This window comes from Bos grunniens, chromosome X (genome assembly GCF_055505025.1).
Source record: "Bos grunniens cultivar Pamir isolate PY7600 chromosome X, Bosgru_T2T1.0, whole genome shotgun sequence".
Lineage (NCBI taxonomy): Eukaryota > Metazoa > Chordata > Mammalia > Artiodactyla > Bovidae > Bos > Bos grunniens.
The window spans coordinates 26,120,059-26,135,328 of record NC_141194.1 but is presented as its reverse complement, the minus strand read 5'-3'; the positions used below and the strand labels follow the sequence as shown (position 1 = coordinate 26,135,328).

At 35.8% G+C, this 15,270-nt stretch overlaps 1 protein-coding gene across 3 annotated transcripts in view; it reads right to left on the bottom strand.

The window, feature by feature from the left end:
* The window catches only part of IL1RAPL1 (interleukin 1 receptor accessory protein like 1), a 1,454,732-nt gene that overhangs the window by 1,259,885 nt on the left and 179,577 nt on the right, over positions 1-15,270 (bottom strand). The window contains exon 1 of one of the 3 annotated variants that reach the window (XM_086387987.1): positions 10,602-10,769. The exons of the other annotated variants lie outside the window; for them this stretch is intronic. The gene's annotated coding sequence lies outside the window, so the exon portion shown is untranslated. Of the gene's footprint in view, positions 1-10,601; positions 10,770-15,270 lie in introns of those variants that run through there. 3 annotated transcript variants of the gene reach the window in all.

The window sequence follows — 15,270 nt, the reverse complement described above, 5'->3', positions numbered from 1 at the left end:
TATAATTAATATATGACTGAAGCATCAGTGGTTTGCACTGTCAAGTTTCTTTCTGAAGTCTATTAAATTTTTAGGGAAAAAACTAGGATTAAATTTGACTTTGGAAATTATATTATGCTGACATTTTCAGCACATTAAAAGTAGCCTGATGGACATGAGGTAACTTTAGGTACATTAATGCAACATATTAAAGAATACATCTTTCCCAGACTTTCTAAAATAATTTTAGCACAATAGAATAAGATGCTTGAGTATGTCTGATGATCTGACCCCAATAAAAAATAAATCAGTCTTACTGGCATCTTGGTTCTAGCCTATACCAGGTGAAAAGAGATCAACAATTTTATTTTACATCGATTTAGAGAAGTTGTGATTTAGCGGCAGTCTCACTGCAGTGTTTCATAAAAACAAAACGTGATGGGCAACTCTTTATTTTAATTATATTAACTTGTACTTTTTCTATTAATTAGACCTTTTTCAAACTAACTGTAGGGCACTCTTACCAAGAATAGGAAAGAAGGGGGTGGAATGTGCTTTTGCATACCCTCTAGTGAGAATACAAATTGGTATAAATTATCTGATAACAATAATTTAGCAATATAGCAGAGCTGCATCTTACTTGGGGGTTAGGCTTCAAAGTTGGTGTGGATGGTGAAAATCAGAACTGCTCAAAACTATCCTTGAGAAACCATTTCAATTAGTTTTAAAAATAGAGCATGCAGACTTGATAAGTAGAAATCAGCCAGGTTTTCCTCTAGTGTTGAACAGATTGCTGTTTCTTTTGGTGGAGTACTAGATAAAGTGGTTGGCATGTGTTTAGGATCCATGTTGCACAGAAAAAGAAAATCTAACTTTAATCAGTAGAATGAAACTCAGCTAAGCATAATCTTGCACTAAGAGGGGGCATGCCAACAAGGAGAACTGAGATGACACAGGATTAGAAAATCCTCACTCATGCTGTTCCCTGCCAAGACTAAGGTCACTGACTTAGAGGGAAGTGCAGTCCACCTACTGAACTAGACTTTACTTTTCTCACTCTTTTTATCTCTTGCTAACTCTTTCTCCACTATTGCTTTCTTGATCTCTCTTGTCTCTGATGATTTCTGATGAGACATAGCTGAATCAGTATATGTTGAGGGCATGAAAGCTATGGTTCCAATCTATGTATTAAAAGCCTTAAAGATGGACATATGATCGCACAAAATAACTTCAATTCTAAAATGTCCTGAAACATGAAACCAATAAAAATTTCAACAAAGCTTCATGCACAAGGACCATCTTCAGAGTACTAAGTGTAAGATCAAATATTAGAAAATCTTTAAATATTCATCAATGTAGAAAAGGCTAAATGCCTTGTGGGATTATTTGTAGCATGACAATCATTGCTTTTCTCTGGCCAATACTTTTTCACTCACTTCTTCTTATAACAGACTCTCATGGTTCATCCCTGGACTGATGCAATCTGGGCTACTTATAGCCCTGACTACATTCTCTTCCAGGAATAAGCAAATGACTCAAATGTCCAACAGAGCTCTTCTCTGGAATTCTGCTAATTAGATTTAGAAGGGAAAGTCTTTTCTTCTCTGAAGAGGAAGACATGAGGATTCTAGAATGGAGTTACTCATGTTCATGTTCCCTGATAAAACAGGGAAAACTTGACTAAGAATTCAAAAGTGACATGAAGAGTGACTATTGATTTTGTTGAAGTCCCTCATTTTTGTAATACATAAGGCCTCTTTCATAGTGTCTTTCTTCTGTTTGGTTACATGAATCAAGCTGTTGAGAGGTTTTTTTTTCAATCACAGATGGATATTGATTTTTGTCAAATGCTTTTTCTGCATCTATTGAGATGACTTTATGATTTTTATCCTTCATTTTATTAATGTGGTATACCACATTAATTGATTTGTGGATGTTGAACCATTGTTACACCCCTGAAACAGAGCCTATTTGATCATGATACGTGATTCTTTTAAAGTAATGCTGAATTTAGTTTGTTATTATTTTCTTGACGATTTTGGTGTCTATGCTCATCAGGGATAATGGCCTGTAATTTTCTCTTTTTTGGTAGTATCACTGTCTGGTTTTGGTTTCAAGGTAATACTGGCTTCGCAGAATAAGTTTACAAGCATTCCTTCCTCTTTGATATTTTGGAAAAGTATGAGAATAAGTATAAAATCTTCTTTGAATATTCTGTACGATTCACCAGTGAAGACTGGGCTTTTGTTTGATGGGAGGTATTTTTAATTATAAGCATATCTACAGGTCCAGTTCCAGACCACCACAATAAAGCAAACATTGAAACAAAGAGACACCAATGTTTAAGTTTCCCAGTGCATATAAAAGTAATGTTTACACCATACTGTAGTCTATTAAGGATGCAAAAGCATGATGTCTGAAAAATAATGTTCATACCTAAGTAAAAATACATTATTGCCAAGAAATGCTAGCTATCATCTGAGCCTTCATCAAGTCAAAATCTTTCTGCAATAGTAACATCAAAGATCATCATAATGAACATAAAATGAAAGAGTATGAAATGAAAAAGTTTTCAAGAACTACCAAAATGTGAAATATGTGCATACATTTGTGTTCAGTTCCTTTAGTCATATCTGACTCTTTGAGACTCTATGGACTGTAGCCCACCAGGCTCTTCAGTCCATGGGATTCTGCAGGCAAGAATACTGGAGTGGGTTGCCATGCCCACCTCTAGGGCATCTTCCCAACCCAGGGACCGACTCAAGAATCTCCTGTGTCTCCTGCATTGCAGGTAGGTTCTTTACCACTGGGCCTGGGCCACTGGGGAAGCCACCAAAACATGACAAAGATATATGAGTAAACAGTGTTTGAAAAATGGATCTAATATACTTGCTCAATGCAGGACTGCTACAAACCTTAAATCTGTAAAATGATGCTGCATCTGTGAAGCACATTAAAGTGAAGCAAACGCACAAACAAAAAAAGAGAGAGATGCCTGTACTGACTCAATCTCCTTACTAGTAATTAGTCTATTCAGATTTATTTCTTAATGACTCAATCTTGGGAGAGTGTATGTTTCTAGGAATTTACACTTTTTTTCCAGATTGTCCAACTTATTGGCATATAATGGTTCATAGCAGTCTCTTATAATCTGTATTTCTGTGGTATTAGTTGTATCTTTCAATTCTGATTTTATTCAATACCTCTCATTTTATTGGGGATTCCCTTGTGGTTCAGATTGTAAAAAAACTGCCTGCAATGCAGGAGACCTGAGTTTGATCCCTGGGTTGGGAAGATCCCCTGGAGGAGGGTATGGCAACCCACTCCAGTATTCTTGCCTGGAGAATCCCCATGGACAGAGGAGCCTGGCAGGCTATAGTCCATGGGGTCGCAAAGAGTCAAACACAACAGAGTGACTAAGCACACTTCTTGTTTAGGATAAAAAGCCACAAATATTTTTTTTTTTATATCTTGACTTTAAACTCCCAATTATAATTTTAGATTATCTAAATAATAAGAAAAATACTCATACATTTATCTATGTAACCACCTTTCCTGATGTTCTTTATTCCTAGTAGTTGCAAGATTTCATCTGGTAGCAATTCCTATCTGAGGGATTTCCTTTAACATTTCTTGTAGGACAGGTCTACCAGTAATAAATTCTTTTAGGTTTTCTGTTTCTGCAAAGACTATATTTCACCTTCAACTGAGAAAAATATTTTTCTTGGTTACAAAATTCAAAATAGTCATTCTCCCTTGCACTTTAAAGATGCTGGTCTATAATTTTCTGATTTACATTATTTCTGCCAAGAAGTATGCTGTCTTTTTTTTTTTTGTCTGTACTGCACAGTGTGGCATGTGGGATCTTAGTTCCCCAACCAGGTATCAAACTTGAGTCCCCTGCACAGGAAGTGCAGAGTTTTAACCACTGGGCTGCTAGGGAAATCCCTGCTGCATTATATTTTCTTCCTTTTATGTTGAGCCCTCTTTTGTTGTTGCTGTTGAGTCTAGTTAAAGGCTTGACAATTTTGTATCATTTCAAAGAACCAGCTCTTCCTTTCACTTTTCTTTTTCTGTTTCATTTATTTCCCCTCTGATCTTTATTTCCTTCCTTCTACTAGCTCTGGGCTTCATTTGTTCTTTTTCTAGTTCTTTTAGGTTTAAAGTTAGATGATTTATATGAGATTTTTCCTCTTACTTGAAGTAAGCATGTATCATTCTGAATATCTCAAAACTGCTTTCACTGCATCTCACAGGTTTTGTAATGTTGCATTTTCATTTTCGTTTGTCTCAAGGTATTTTTAAATTTACCCTGTCTTCATTGACCCATTGGTTGTTCAGTAGCATGTTGTTTAATCTCCACATTGAGACCAAAGTGTATTCTGCTGCTCTTGGATGGAATGTTATATATATATGTGTGTGTTGTATTATAAAATCCGTCTAATCCAATATGTCATTTAAGGCCCATGCTTCTTTACTGATTTTCTGTGTGGATGATCTAAGTGGGATATTAAAGTTCCCTAGAAGGAAATGGCAACCCAATCCAGTGTTCTTGCCTGGAGAATCCCAGGGACGGGGGAGCCTGGTGGGCTGCCGTCTACGGGGTCGCACAGAGTCGGACACGACTGAAGCAACTTAACAGCAGCAGCAGCAGTACTACTGTATTGGTGTTTAGGTCTTTTAATAATTGCTTTATATACTTTGATGTTCCTATGTTGGGTGCATAAATATTTATAAATATTATCTAATTGGAGTTATACCTTTATCATTATATAAAGACCTTCTTTGTCTTTTACTACCATCTTTGCTTTAAAGTCTATTTTTTTCTGGTCTACCAGATTTCTTTTAGTTTTCCTTTGCATACTATATTTTTTCCATCATTTCACTTTCAGTTCTTTTGTGTCCTTATATCTGAAGTGGGTCTCTTGCTGGTAACATGAGACTTGTTTTTTAATCCAATCACCAATGATTGGAGAATTTAACATATTTATCTTTAAAGTAATTACTGATCCCATCACTTCATGACAAATAGATGGGGAAACAATGGAAACAGTGACAGACTTCATTTTCTTGGGCTCCAAAATCCCTGCAGATGTGACTGTAGCCATGAAATTAAAAGATACTTACTCCTTGGAGGAAAGGCTATGACAAATGTAGATAGCATATTAAAAAGCAGAGAGGGAGAGGGTGGGAAGATTTGGGAGAATGACATTGAAACATGTAAAATATCATGTAAGAAACGAGTTGCCAGTTCAGGTTCGATGCATGATACTGGATGCTTGGGGCTAGTGCACTGGGACGACCCAGAGGGATGGTATGGGGAGGGAGGAGGGAGGAGGGTTCAGGATGGGGAACACATATATACCTGTGGCGGATTCATTTTGATATTTGGCAAAACTAATACAATTATGTAAAGTTTAAAAATAAAATAAAATTAAAAAAAAAAAGCAGAAAGATTACTATGCCCAACAAAGGTCCATATACTCAAAGCTATGGTTTTTCCAGTAATCACGTACGGATGTGAAAGTTGGACCATAAAGAAGGTTGAGCACGGAAGAAGTGATGCTTTCAAACTCTGGTATTGGAGAAGACTCTTGAGAGTCCCTTGGACTGCAAGATCAAATTAGTCAATCTTATAGGAAATCAACCCTGCACATTCATTGGAAGGACTGATGTTAAAGCTGAAGCTCCAGTACTTTGGCCACCTGATGTGAAGAGCCAACTCCCTGGAAAAGACCCTGATTCTGGGAAAGATTGATGGTAGGAGGAGAAGGGGACAACAGAGGACAAGATGGTTGGATGGCATCACCGACTCCATGGACATGAGTTTCAGCAAGCTCCGGGAGATGGTGAAGGACAGGGAGCCTGGTGTGTTATAGTCCATGGGGTTGCAAAGAGCTGGACATGACTCAGCGACTGAACAACAAATGTATCAATACTTCCTAGGTGGTGATAGTGGTTAAGAACCTGCCTGCCAATGCAGGAGACAAAAGAGACGCAGGTTCAATCCCTGGGTCGGAAAGATTCTCTGGAGAAGGGCATGGTAACCTACTCCAGTATTCTTGCCTGGAGAATCCCATGGACAGAGGAGCCTGGCGGGTTACAGTCCACAGGGTCGCAAAAAGACTCGACTGAAGCAACTTAGCAGGCGTGTGTCAATACTTATTGCCATTTGCTAAGTATTTTCTGGTTGTTTTTGTTGTTCCTCTCTTTTTCCTCCTTCATCTCTTGCTCTCTTCCCCTGTGATTTAATGATTTTCTTTAGTGTTATATTTAGATTCCTTATTATTTTTTGTATTCTCTCGTCTAGGTTTCTGCTTTGTGCTTTCCATTAGGTTCACATACAATGGCCTGTATCAGTCTACTTTAAGTTGGTATCAACTTAACATTTGAACAAGTTTGAACACATTCTAAAAACTATGCTTTTCTTCCTTCTTCCCAGATTTTATAATTTCATATTTTATATCTTTTTCTCTTTTATATCTTTTAATTATACTCTTCGATTCATACATCAGCAACTGATAACCATGTTATTTTCTACTGAATTTTGTTATATTATACTTCTTCACATTAAAAATTTTAATTAATCATGATCATAGATGTTAAACATAATATTCATGTTTTATGTGTTACAAATTTAGGCACTATGCTACGAAACTTATGTATACTTTTTATTTATTTTGACATTTACTTAAGAGTTGCTACCATCTTTAGACTCATTTTAAGGATGAGGAAACAGGTTTAGAAATGTAAGGGAACTTGTTACTACATGGCAGAGCCATGATTCAAACTCAGGTATTACTGATTCCTACAACTACACTATCGAGGCTATAACCTGAGTATGTCCTTTTTCATTTCACAAAAATACTATTTTAAATTAAGAATTTGGATCTATAGTTTTCTTAATATATTAAAGTATATGTGAACAAAAGAGAGAATTTTTACTTTCATACATTTTATAGTATTTTATTTATGAGAATTAGTCTTACAGAGCTAAAACTTAAACTTTTTATTATTGCTTTTAAGACCCAACCATCTGAGCTGGAAAGAGATGGTTCACCTAGGTCTGAAGAAAGTGCAGGCACTTTGACAGTCACCAACCTAATATGAAGTTTGTTCTTTATTGGATCATATAATGTTCTATAGCTGACTCTTTTTGTTGTATGATCTGCCTACTTTCAACAATCCTTGCTTATTCATTTTTCTGTGGTTATTTAAGGTTTGTTGTATGATACAGTAAAAACCAAGGTCAGTGGAGTTAGATACTAGATCTAGGACTTTACACACTAGTTATTCTCTTAGTTTCCAATTATTAACATTTCTGATTTGTATTTGGTTATAGTAATATGTAATATATGAACACAGCATTTGTAGTTTTTCACTAAATAATAATGAAGATCATACTATCATAAAGTCATGTGATACTGACTTTTCTTTTCTTCATTATGACTTCACATTTCCCATTCTGCAAGCCCATAAAGGGAGTGAAGATTAAAATATTTAAATTTTATCTTCAAAAATTATTAAATTTTTAATCAATTAGAGTCCTAAAATCATAAAAGATGATTTTTAATACCTCATGAAAAATTAGGGTAAGGTAGCTAATGAAGCTAGGCATAAAAGATCTAGAGGACAGCAATACTTCCAAAAGTAGGTAAAAATACTTCCTAGCGGCAAGTTGATCATTTCATTATGGGCAGAAAAATGATGATATTCTCTGCATTTACTGGCTGAAACTATTCTTAAAAAATATTTTTGTTATTTCCAATTGGTCATCTGAAATACAGTTGGTACAGAAAAGGCAGGTCAAATGTGTGTTTCTTTCTCTTATTCTCTTTTCAAATGAGTTGAGGTCCTAGAAACCTCTAATGATGACTAATGAGGTATCTTTTTTTTAAGTACGTTTATGAACTCATGAGTTTTAAAACACTTGATGTGTCCCAATTCACTGTAGTTGTTACTCTTACTGGTGATCAAATTGTCTCAATTTATGCTCTGCCTTCATTTTTAACTGAAGACACAGAGCACTGCATTCAGAGCTCCTTCCTGCATGAGATAATGAGGGGCTGATGAAACCTCGTGATTCTTAAAAAAAACAAACAAAAATATCTGCCTTCCTGGATAAGGAGAAAGTATATTTCTATGTAGAGTGAAAGGCATTACTTTTAAATTAAACCTTTATTTCATAGAAAGAAATTTGGGTTAGAAAAGGAGAGCATTTAAGAATCTAAGACTGAAGAAGAGATATAAAAAAGAAAGTTTTGGTGAAATCTCTTAAAATGACAAGCTCTCGTGAGGGTTTTAATTGACAGTAAATAGCAAGCTATAATAAAAAATAAGTTATGACAATCACCAGGGGGAATATCAGGAAATACTGCAACAGTCCTTATTTTAATTTATGAGGAATAGTCAGCAATCCTGAGCATTCTTTTTTACTTGAAAATCCCAGTCTCAAATCATTTGCTTGATCATAATCAAGTTCCTACTTACCTGCAGGAGTTCCCCTATCTGTGGTACTTTCACAGTACTAGCCTTTTTCTTTTGTTCTTTAACAACTGTACCCCTCTGATATTTTTCAAAAGCACATTTCTATTGAATTACCTGTATTATTTTGTTCCATCTCTAACTTTACTTCCAATTTCCTGTCACATCTTTCTATCACCTAGATGAAATTTCTACTAAATGCCCAACTCACTCAAATATTTTCTTCTGAAATCTGTTCTATTATCTTTCTATTTCTCCTGATGGTACCATCACCATACCAGTTATGTAGATGCAAAAACAGTGTCATCTTTTTCTCCTCTTGTTCTCTTAGTTAACCAGATACAAACTTTTACAATTAACTCTTGCCATGAACCCCTTATACAAACCCATTCATCCACGTTATTAACTTGTGGAACACCAATCCAGGTTCTCATGGTCTCCTGCAGTGACATCTGCAATATACCGAGTCACTTTCATCTTTGCTCTAGCTATCTCACGTGAACAAATCAGCTCCCTAATTATACTCCACATTTATATCAGTTATCCCACTTAGTCTAGAATGTATCACGTGCAATAATAGTTGCCTGGCTTTTCAAAGCTTTATATGTTTTCATTTTGCCTTCCTAACTGAACTGTAAAGTGAAGATTTTTCTATATGACCAAAAAATGCATTGCTGAATGAGAAAGAGATTGATAAAAGATAAGAAGATACAATAAATTAGAAAAGGGAAAATATTAATCTACATTGTGTGAAACAGTGATTAAAGACTAAACTGCAAGCTGCCTATGTGTGCTGAGTTTTCAGGACCAGTGAGAGTCCCTATGGCACCTTTGGACAAACTGCAAAAAGACTTTCCTCTAGACACTACCAGAAACCATCTTAATATATCAAAAATCAGTGGTGCCTCCAACGTTGAGGCGCTACTTCAAGTTGAAGTGCACCACCTGCATAGCCATGAATATTAGCCTTTTTTACATTCCAAAACTATGCTATCACTGAGAAGTCATGTCTGTCATTTGGGCCTCAATTTCCTGATCGGGGAAAAAAAAAAAAAGCATACTAATTCTGGCTCTATCTGCTTCACTTGGTTAATTACAAATATAACGGTAGTCAATGATCTGTACCGCTGTGGAGTGCAGACTTGAAAGCAAGCAAGCTGTGATAGAAAGTAAAGCTTTAAGATCATTTGGAACTATGGGAATTAGGAATTCCATTGTATGTTTGTATTTTTATTTTATTGTTGTTTTGTGTCAGTGGTAAACTGATTGTGAGTTTAAAAAAAAAGGTAAAGGCTAGAAAAACTGAGACAAATAAAGAAAAGATAAAAAAAAATAACGGAAAAGTAAAATAAAGATTAGGAAAATCTTTCTTGCAAGTTTATCTGCTAATACGTCTGAGGCATCTTCTGTAAGATAAAGAAAGGAAAGGGAAAGAAATAATTTTTCTCACAGGAAGGTATGATTGTATAACAACATTAGTAATAACCAAGATTTAATATTTACCATGAACCAGGCATCATGGTAAGTACCTTCTTTCATTTGCTGTTCTCAATGATATTATAAGACAGATGCTAATATCAGCCTATTATGCAGATGAAAAAAATGAGAAGCAAAGGCAGAATATGAAAGATTTTCTAACTCTAGAGGTTCCTCTTTAATAATACTAGGCTGAATCCTAAAGAGTTGCTTCACAGGGAATGAGCATTACAGTCTGGCAAGAAATAAAACTGAGATCTGCTTATTAATTCAACTGGAATGAATCCAGGGTACACATATGTAATCATTCAAATGCTAGAAAATAAAAAGCTTGATGTCAGTTCCAATACAGCATGAAAACAAAAACTCTTCTAGAAACTAGTGTGGAAAAGGGTTAAACACAGGAACAAAATTTAGATACAGTGACATTGTTTTTAAAAGGTGACTAAGTATGAGTTCATTTAGTAAAAGTTGGAAACATTTGTACACATACAATGTTGAAAGTCTCCTGGAGAAGAGAAAAGCAAGAACACGGGGGCAGGGGACAAGGCCGGGAGACTTAGGTAAGTTAAGGAAGACAGATTTCAAGTTATGGGGTAAATACAGGGTGATTTAAAAAAAAACACAGAAGAAGTTATGAATAAACAACATAGAAAAAATACCGAAGTGTCAGGAGTGTATGAAGAACGGCTCTGTGCACAAGAAAGCAGGCGGAGGGAAGGAGAAGCCTTCCTTAGGCAGGAGTTGTCAAGGAGATGGCCTCCAGACTAGTAGCATTAACAGCACCTGGAAACTTCACAGAAATCCGAGTTCTCGGGCCCCATCCCAGATTTACTGAATCAGAAATTTGGAGGCAGGGTGGGAGATTTCAATCTGTGTTCTAACAAACCCTCCAAGTGATTTTGATGCACATTACTGGTCAAAGGAGCAGACAGAAAGGTGAAAGCAAGAAAAGGGAATTTTACTGAATTAAATGACAAACACTGGGTGGAGAGGGGCAGAAATAAGAGCACGTAATACAAAGAGCAAATGACCACTAAAGTTACAGTCCATGGATACTGATAAAAAGAGGAGCCAAATTTATACAATCTTAGTACAAAAAGGAAGGGCTTAACATAATTGGGAACAACATACAGCAAATGAAGCAATTAAATTCTCAACTATTTAAAGTCTCCAATAGAACTTTCCATGATACTGGAAATATTCTATATCTACACTGTCCAATGTGGTAGCTGCTAACCACAAGTAGATATTGAGCACTTTAAATGTGATTGGTTCAACTAAAAAACCAAATTTTAATTTTACTGAATTTTCATTAAACTTAAATGGTCACAGGCGGCTAGTAGCTACCACATTTGAGAATGTAAATAAAAGCTAATTTCATAGGGGTTAAAGAGACATGAACAATGCTACCATGGACTTTCATCGGTGAAGATAGTTAATAATTCAAGATCTTCAATGAAAGATATATAATCATGAAAATGAATTAGGGATTAGGGAATGTCACATTTATACATGCAGCTGTCCTACATCTAAAGAAATATAAAAGAAGGAAGCATTTAATATCTGTGATTCACTGAGACTATGTCTTCAAAAGGGCTTCCAATGTTGTCCCACAAAAAGATAAGGCTGGAAGTAATGGGAAGTTATCCAACAAAATATACTTAGAATCACTTCATAAGAATATAGGATTTGAAATGTTATATGGAGATATTTGCTATCAGATTTATGACAAAACAGATATAGATGGGGGTGTCTTCAGGATACTTGCAGAAATGTGTAGGTAAAAGTAGACATACTAGAATGCAAAGTATAAGTCTATGTCTTAGTAATGGTTAAATTAATTTCTCAAAAATTCATACATTTGTCAAAACTGTGGATGGGGAATAAATTACTGTTGGGCAAGGAGATAATTTAATATATATACATGCATATTCAAGAGGTAGAATGAACTATTATATCCCTTTAAAGATTCCAGATTGTGAAGAAGCAAGTTAAAATGGTCTAAGAAATATACTCCAGGGATGAAGAATATTGAAACACCATAACAAAATGAATACTTCTATCCACAGAATCATTGAATGATGAGGAGAGAAGAGTTTTAAAAATAGAGGTTAAGAAATTATAAGAATTGGAGCAAAAATAGTAGAAATCAAAGATCAAGTGAGCAAAGTATGTAGAATAAGAGCGAAGGTGATGAGCAAAGGAAGAGGTCATACAAGAATAAAGCACTACCCAGAGACAACTTACAATGCTCCAGAAGAAAGCATTCTGTTTTATAAGATTAAAAAGACAACTGAAGATGATGAATGAGAAATAGCTGATAATAGCTGATAAGAAACAGCAATTGATAATAGCTGATAAAAAAAAGTCTTTAGGGCTTGCTCTCTCCCTCTCTTCTCCTCAATTCTCTTTTATTTAAACAATGACTTCAAAGGCAGAAAAAGATACAGAAGACACAGGAGGAAAGATGTGGGTGAATCCTCAGGCAGCAAAGAATGAAAAGGCTTTGCTATTACACGTCTTCATGGCCCAAAAGTCACCAGCGTGATCAAGTTGCTAGTAAGATTTGAGGCCTAACTGCTCGCAGAAAAATAGACTTACAAACATATTATAGATTTAAAAATGTACCACGATGGTTACTAAAGGGGAAAGGGGAGGGAGAATACATTAGGAGACTGTGATTAACATATACACACCACTATATATAAAACAGATTACAAGGACCTATTGTATAGCACAGGGGACTATACTCAATATCTTGCAATAACCTGTAAGAATATGAAAAAGAGACTCAAGTTGGCATCATGCACTATTAGAAAACAGATACTTGGAGAATGTAACTAAAGTAACAATCCCTGGCATAAGAGGAAGATTTGGAACTAATGCATCGTTTTGATTCAATGAACTCTTTTGTGTTGGATACATGACATTTTTATTTTTAAGAATGTGGACAGAGTTCCACACCAGTACCTGCAGTTTGATGACACTGTATAACCATGAGGTCAGAAAGTCTTTACTCACTGAACTGATTATGAAAGAAATTCAATCGGCAAATAAAGGAGAAAAGCCACACAGGGTGGTCCCTTTCTTTTCATATCTTTTTTTCAATAAAGGGCTAGATAGTTTTGGCTTCCTAGCCTCTGTTGCAAATATTTAACACTGGGGTGTGAGAGCACCCACTGACAACAGGGAAACTAATGGGTGTGACTGGCAATATTTTTTTTTTTTTCAAAACAATTAACCAGCAGGCTTGGTCTGTGTGCCCTAGTTTGCCTACCTCTGGTCAACAGACATTTTTCAAAAGGGTAAGTTTTTGAGAGGAATGAGATAGAAAGATTCACAGAGATAGCAGCATGCATGCTAAACATGAATAAACCTCTTTATCGAAACATCAGACATCATTACTGCAATAACGGGAAGAACTGGAGATCAGAATTCAAACTAGAAAGAGCATGCCTGAGAAATCAGAATAAGAATGAACAATCATATACAGGGAAATTGTGCTGGTTTGTCTGTTAGCAACTCAATTCCATTCCTCCTGCCATGCTCCCTCACTGTATCACAGGGGCCAAAAGACTGGGTATCGATCACATTTTTCAGAGTCTTATATCAGATGAGTGAGCCAAGGAAAGGCTGAAGATTTATTATGGCTTCCCTAGTGGTGCTGGACAGAGGAGTGGGCTTCTGCAGACATGGGTTTTTTACAGCAGCTACTGGGCATTTCCCTACAAATCATCACCTTTGAGGATACAAACAGTACTGAAAATTATTGGTGGTTTCCTGTGGCCTATGCAATTTTATGACTCTCTAAAAGATTGTAGTTAATCAAAGCGCTAGTGGCCTCTTCCCCTGAATTTCACTACCTCAGCCTCACAGAGTGGTTCAGTAAAGCACTTAATCTTTGTATCAAATCCCTTCACTGAATACTTTAGAGCAACACATCATTTTGCAACCAATGCCTGACTAATACCAGTATTATTACAGAACTGAAGAAATAAGAGGATGAGCTAAGGAAGAACATTTTCTTAAGTTTCAGAGGTGATGAAATTTGTGCAAATGAAGTGAGATACAGAAATAAAAAGGGAAGAAAGGAAAGAAAATGTAGACAAAACATAGAAAATACATCATTAGAATATTAAGCAATAGTGAACAATTTCTGAAGCCAATATTTTCACAATTAGTTATTCTTCAAATCTGTGTGCTGATTTACATGGATCACATTATTTCACAGTGTAAAACATAAAAGCTAATATTACACATTGTGCATCTTTTCTGGGCACTACAACTTTTTTCACATCTGTTAAAACCATCCTGAAGGGAAGTTATAGTTATCCTCTTCTTCCCTATTAAACTTTGGCTCAGGGAAGTTAAAAGATTTGCCTAAGGCAGTTGTTGTTCAGTTGCCAAGTCATGTCCAACTGTCTGCAAGCCCATGAACTGCAGCACGCCAGGCTTCCCTGTCCTTCACTATCTCCCAGAGTTTGCTCAAACTCACGTCCATTGAGTCAGTGATGCTAATTCAACCATCCTATCCTCCGTTGCCCCCTTTTCCTCCTGCCCTCAATCCTTGCCGGCATCAGGGTCTTTTCCAGTGAATTGGCTATTCACATCAGGTGGCCAAAGTATTAGAGCTTCACAGCTATTCAATGCAAGGTCAAGATTTGAAGTAAGAACTCACTGGCCCACAGCTAGAATCCTTTCTGCTCATGCCCAAAAATCCACTTGTACTTTTGAAGCTGGACTCAAACAGAGTTAGGCCTAAAGACCACATAAGAAATTAGTTAAATATTATTTTGAAGATATGTATTTTGGAATTAAACTTATTCTTTCATTCATTTATTTATAAAATATAGTTATTAAAACTGATTTTGTACCAGGTAAATAAGGCTGACCAAATGCTTTCCCTTATGGAACTTATATTCTTTCTATCTATGGCTGCAGCAACACTGATGATAATGGAGTATCTCTTGATGTGAAAATAAATGCACAAAGAAATAAATACATGCATAATTTATAGGAGAGTGGAAACTGAATATCAGGAGCCAAAGAAGGAAAGATAAAAAACTCTTTTACATAGAAACTTTAAAGAAAACACTGAATCATAAGGCATAAACTTATAAACATATGAACCAAACCCATAATATTTGAAAACTCAGGAAACTGATGGTAGGCAAAAGTCCTTCAACTAACGAGCTGCTGGTTATAATTACCATATGATTTGGGGCAGGAAATGAGCAGAAATTTAAATAGGAGATTCTACAAACTAATTAACAGACTAACATACTTGGAAAGAAAACATTTACAGAGGCTTATTAAAAAGAAGGTACA